We start from the raw sequence: 6,289 nt of genomic DNA, 5'->3' as shown, positions 1-6,289 counted from the left end.
TCCGCCCGCCCCTCCGAGAAGAGGCGGCTCGGCGCGCAGCGTGTGTACAGTTTGCATTGCCAACAACACGCGCGCGCGGCCGGGTGCGCGCGCCCGCCAGAGCACACTCACACACATACACACATACACACACACATACACACACACGCACACACACACAGAGATCCGGGTGGGGGGAGCGGCAGCGCGAGACAGCGCGAGCCTCCGAGAAAGCGCGAGACACGCCGGCGCGTGCAGCTCTGCGGCGGCCGCAGCGCCCCGGCTTGAGCCCAGCGCAGCCCGCCCTTGAGCGCCGGTCCGGGTTATTTATGCGGCGGCCGCGTCCGCCAGCTGCGGCTTCCTCCAGCCCCCACCCCGGGCGCGCCCCCACTCGCGGCAGCAGCTGCCAGGAATCGCGCGTGGGTGTGTTGTTTGGGAGCTTCTGCCTCGGCGCCGCGGGTGCCACCTCCCGGGACGCTGCCCAGGCGTCTTCGGTCGCGGTAAGTTTCTTTGCCCTCACTGTGGCGCGCTTCACCTCCGCCCCCCAGCCCGTCCCAGCCACCTCCACCCAGGGCCGGTCTGCGTGCGCCTTTACTCTGCTCCGCGCTCCTCCCAGGGCGGCGGCGGCGGCGGCGGCGGCAAAGTTTCGCCCCAGTCGCTGCGCTCGGTGCGGCGCGGCGCGGCGGGGCGGGTGTGACATGTGTCAAATTTCGGCTCGGCATCCGGGTCGCGTTCCGGACCCAACATCACCGCTTGTGCTTTTTCATTTTGCTTTGTGATGTGGGGAAGGGGGAGTCGAGAGAGGGGAGGTTGCTGTTGCCTCACGGACGATTTTTAGTTTTGTATGTGCCAAGTGTTGCCTTGTCTGGCGACACCGCGGCTGGAGGAATATGTGTGTTGAGACTCCAGTTGTGTTCGTTTACTCTTTTATTTCTCTTGTTTGTTGTCTCTTCCTCTTCCTTCCTACCCCTCCTCCCGCCCCCCCCTCCCCGAGAGGAGAAACGAGAGTAAGAACATCTGGCGGTTGGACCAACTTTACTGATCCAACTGCTGACCTTTATTTATTCAATGGGGCAAGTGCACGCTTCTGGTCTCAAAGTTAGACACTTCAGCGTACAATTCACAAGTACTTCTCTGGAATGGGAGGCGGAGAGGGGGCAGTCCTGCTTCTCCAGCGAAGAAACTCCTGGCCCCTAGTGACGCTTCAGGATGATCGTGCATCTCGACTGCTGCCCCCGATCGCGCTCTTTCCCCTGTCCACGGTTAGCAGGAGCCGCTTCACCCGGGGTCTGTCCTACTCTTATTTTTATTCAGCTTTGGAAAGGTCTCCCCACTCTGAGGGTGGGTTTGGGGGTGAAATCCCTCTTCCCGGTTCTTCAGGGAGGGCACGAGGGAGGGGCGCAGACACCTTTCGGAGAAAGGGAGTGTTCTCGGTTGGCTTTCACCTGTAAATCCGCGGAGGCCCCGGGCGAGCGGAGGGCGGGCGCGCAGGGTTGACTTTGACCCCGGGGGAGCGCGAGTGCCGACGTCCCGTAGCGCTCGCGGCGGCGCACGTGCGGCGGCGGCGCGGGCTGGACCCGCTAGGTGGCCGCGCCCGCCGTCCGCACGTCTCCCGCGCGCCTCTCCCCGCCCCTCGGGCCGCAAAGCGCCCGGACGCCCGGGCACCCGGACCTAGGGACTAGCGTCTGCGTGGACCCTCGCTTGCCCCGGGCGTTCGGGTCGGCCTAGAGCAGGGAGGGAAAGTTGCCCTCCTATCTTCAGACCCTGAGATATCTTAGGTAAGTCTCTCAGGGCACCTGGCGCGCGGGTGAAACTCATTAGGAGTAACGGGAGGGAAAGACACGTGCGAGTCTCGGGCATTTGAGAGCGGAACCAGTGCGCGCTTTGCACGCGGACTAGGCAAGAGAGGCCCAACTGGACACCGCTCGGGGGGGGGGGGGGCTCCTCAGACTCCGGAGTCCCCAAGGAACTAGACCCATCTGTGTATTTGTTTATTCAGCTTTGTAACCAACAGTTTTAAACCACTTAATGGACAGCTGCTGTCTGTAGTGCTCCTATCCCCCCCGCCCCGCCCATTTTCTCTCACCACATGTTGAAATCCAGTCAGTTTCTTGATCTTGAGGATTGTTCCTCGAGTCTTGTCTGCTCCCAGGTGGTCAGGCTTTCGCGACGTGTGAAAGACCTGTGGGAGTGTGTTAGGTGTGTACATTTGTAGTCGTCATGGATTCAGAAGTGCTGAAAGAGCTACCTCCCCAACTTGTCCAGAGCCTGCTTAGAAGAATAATTAAGTAGTAGCTGGTAAGCCAAGGGGAGAAAGTGACGCCCTGGTGTCAAGTAGCTCAAGTGGACGATTTCCAACTGGAAGTATTTCGGGAGATTAACTTTTAGAAAACAAAAGTTTGCCTGGAAGGCACATCTTTGCACACTCTCCTAACTCAAATAGTTTGGTTAGGCTTCAGTGGAGACAGGAGGGGTGTGTTTAATAGCACGTCTATGCTAGAGGTCAAAACTCAAAGATGAGCTTTCAGATATTTTCGTCTTCAATTTTGCATTGTGGTGTACCTCAGGAAATGTTTTATGTTGTCAAAAGGCCTGTTTATCTTTTCTGTCATTGTGAGTTATGGATAAGTATATTCTCAGTGTCCTGGAATTTTAAAGTGTAGTGTTTGTTTAATACTGCTAATCAATACTTTACAATTTCGATTTAGTTGTATATGTATTAATAAAGTGGGTATAAAGTTATATACACTATGGTCATTAGGGTCATAAAATTTCATTTCAGCTTTAGAGCTTTTAAAAGTTGTTTCTTTCCTTCCATCCATCCTTCCATTTTTATTACTAAACTACACCCACGTTCAGTAGTTGTTCAGTTCAGTTCTTCTCTAAGAAACCCACTATTTCATTGTTATCTAAAACTTAAGTGAAAGAAAGGTTTAACTGTGATAAAGTTACTGACTTTTAAAGAGGAGACTAGAAACCTGATGATACATCCCTGTTGGTAAGTGACAGAAGACACTCAATTTTAAAAGATCATCTTAAATTTCACTTTTAAGTACAAGAATACAAAAAAAAATTAAGGGAATAATTTTTAACATTCAATTTAAATGTGAGTACAAGTTTTTTTAATACATAGTTTATTAAATGTTACTATTACACTATGATGAATATTAAAATAGAGCAATCAAAGGGAAATGTATACAAATAACAGTTATGAGCTATTTTAAACTATCTTTCAAAATTCCTCAACTTATACATTAGGATTCAGATGATGGAAATTCTAGAACTGAATATTGTTTTCAAGTGAAAAGAGACCTATAATTACATTATGATAGGAATAGATTTATGAATAGTTATATCTGAGTAAACTGTCATTAGAGTTTTATTTCTTTTCATTGATGGTAGTACAGTGGTTTTGCTTTAAAAATAAAATAAAATAAATCTTTGTGATATTCTAAAATCCTAAAATAGGGGAAATTGTTGTATGTGACACACCAAAAAATAGGAAAAAATGTGAACATTAAAATTACAGAAAACCTGTAATGAGAAATTATATTCCTTTTGTACAAGCAAAAACTCAGAAACACAAAACAACTCTCTTTGCATAACTATTAAAATTGTACTTTATGAAAAGTATATTTAAATATGTGAAAATACCTTCATGGCTTGATTGAGACTTTTAGAGCATATAATAATATGTTGAACATAGCCAAATTTACCAGACATTTTTATTTCAAGAGAAAATGTGAGGGTTACGGTACTTCATTACATAAAAGAGATATTGTTTGTGTTATATTTAAAGATTTATAGCTGCTCTGCCTCATCACCCTTGTCTGTTTCTGTGTGGACAGTCTCATGTTGTGTCAACTATTAGTTATAATACTGATAGAAAAGTGAATGTTGGAAGTGGTTATGTATTTTCTGTCTATCTTAATTAAAATAAAAAGAAACCAAGGGGGTAATGGCAGGGTGGGATGAATTGGGAGATTGGGATTGACATGTATAAACTGTTGATACTATGTATAAAATAGATAACTAATGAGAACCTACTGTATAGCACAGGGAACTCTACTCATCACTCTGTGGTGACTTAAATGGGAAGGAAATCCAAAAAAGAGGGGATATATGTATACGTATGGCTGATTCACTTTGCTATACAGCAGAAACTAACAGAATATTGTAAAGCAACTATACTCCAATAAAAATTAAAAAAAAAAGAGACCATTGACTTGTAAGAGAATATCACTAAGAAGTTCTCTTGGCATGAGTGTTGCTAAATAAAATTGCAAATCACAGTTGAATTCCAAAATAATATCAGTTGCATTACAGTCACTGAATACTAATTCATGGCACAGTTTTTTTTTTTGTTTGTTTGTTTTTCTCTTTAACTTTGTGACAGATGGTAGTGATCTTAGTGATAAATGAATGGATCTAAAATGTTCTAACCAGTGCCCAGATTCATACTGCCCTTTGATAAAAGAACGTTTATTTCTTAAATTAGGCCCCCTAATTAGTGTATTTTAAGATTTGCATAGATTTTGAAAGTGACCTTGTTTATGTAGTGCTTAATTCATAGAGTTCTAACAAACTTGGTCAAATCCAACCCAGAAAGATTGTTGTTTATCTTCTTAAGCCTTCTGAAAGGTGCTTGAAACTTTCCTTAAACATATTCCAGTGCTTATGATCCACAAATAACCTAATGCCTAATTTGAGTTTTATATGCCATAGTTTACATCTCTTCTTTTTTTTAGATGACATGAATATTTGCTTAGGTCCAACTACTTATCTCTTAATATACTTGGACTCCAGTCATATCACTTACAGAGTGTTATCTGTAAAGGTAACACTTTACAGGTAAAGGTAAAAATAATTTAAAGGTAAAAATAATTTAAGTTCTTTAGGTTTGTTTGTTTTTTTCATGAGGCTTAGGTCATTTTCAGTGCTTTCTTATGGAGTTGTTCCAAACTTTAGCTTCTTCATTTGTCCCATAACTATTTTGTTTTTTAACACCTTAACTAAGAATAGTTAGGAGGGTTGATTAAAAATAACATTACTTTGTTTTTAAGTCCAGCATTGGTTATATGAAAATTCACTACTATTGAATTTCATAAATACTAATAAGTAGAATAGCCTTTCCTTGTAGGTGTTCCTACCTACTAAAATAAATGGTACTTACTTCCACTTGCTTATTTCCTTCTGCCCTGTCATTACCTTTGATGTATTTTTGTATATACTCTTTTGCTCTGCACAGTGTTTTCATCTATCCCCTGTCTGCAATTTTCCAAACAAAATGAACAAAAAAAGAGAGTAACTTTGTTGAAATATAAAGAGATATTATAGCTAAGAGGTTAACATTAGAATATTGAGTTGCTGGAGAGAGGTCCTTAGAGAATATTTAGATTTGTTATGTTCCAACACTATTAATGTTAAAATGAAAAAGTAAACCTATATGTGTGTGGTGACTTATTTTCAGTAATGGTATTCATTTAAACTATTTTTTCTCTAAATAGATGCTTCAGTGATTTGCTGTTTTCTCAAACGTGATATTGTTAAGTATTGACCTAATTATTTTTAGGAGTATAATCTCAATTTTATAATTGGAGTGACTAGGAATTTGTGTTTATCTATACAGAATTTTGCCCAGCAGCCAAATTAACAGAATATACCTGTGCTCTGAAGTGAGGTATACTTGTATCACCCCTATTTCATTTTAAAGCAACATTATATTTTAACAGTTTATAGCTTATAGTTCACACTGAATCCTAATACTTTTTCATTTTGTGATAGTGAACTTGGTTCACTTTCTCTAAATTGACTTGTATTCGTTCATTTGTTTAGCTTCCTTACCACGAACAATTTGAATTCTAAAATTCCCTCAATTTATATGATTTGTGTAAAATTTTATTAAAAATCCATTTTCTCCACAAATTATCTGTGGAGTGCAGGTTCAACCTTTTGAATTCCTTGATATTTGAGATATGTGTTCTTTAACTTTAATATACTCTGTTGATTGAATTCAGCTTCCCAGTCAGTTGTACACTTCTTTCTTTCTACAATCCACCAAGGGTCTCGAGAACATACCTTACCATTATATTGATAAATATGTCATATGGAGCTGACATCTTCATTCCTTTCTGCTGTGGCAAATTATTTTCATTAGCAGGAGCCAATAAAATTTAAATGTTGAAAAAGCACATTGCTGTGAAGCAGATGAGTCCCCAGGGGTTTAAAGGCTCTCAGCATTTTTAGTTTATTAAGGTTCCTCAATTTCCTTTGATTTCTATGTTGGAAACCTTAAAATATACTTCGCGGA

General features: G+C 42.3%; 1 protein-coding gene across 2 annotated transcripts in view; it reads left to right on the top strand.

The window, feature by feature from the left end:
- The first annotated feature begins 305 nt into the window (after positions 1 to 305).
- The window catches only part of FOXP2 (forkhead box P2), a 528,540-nt gene continuing 522,556 nt past the window's right edge, over positions 306 to 6,289 (top strand). For both annotated transcript variants that reach the window (XM_082662359.1, XM_082662358.1), the window contains exon 1: positions 306 to 479. The gene's annotated coding sequence lies outside the window, so the exon portion shown is untranslated. The remainder of the gene's footprint in view (positions 480 to 6,289) is intronic.

The sequence above is a fragment of the Grampus griseus genome (genome assembly GCF_964374135.1).
Source record: "Grampus griseus genome assembly, chromosome: 9".
Taxonomy (NCBI): Eukaryota; Metazoa; Chordata; class Mammalia; order Artiodactyla; family Delphinidae; genus Grampus; species Grampus griseus.
The sequence above is the reverse complement of the archived record's forward strand: the minus strand, read 5'-3'. Positions and strand labels throughout refer to the sequence as shown.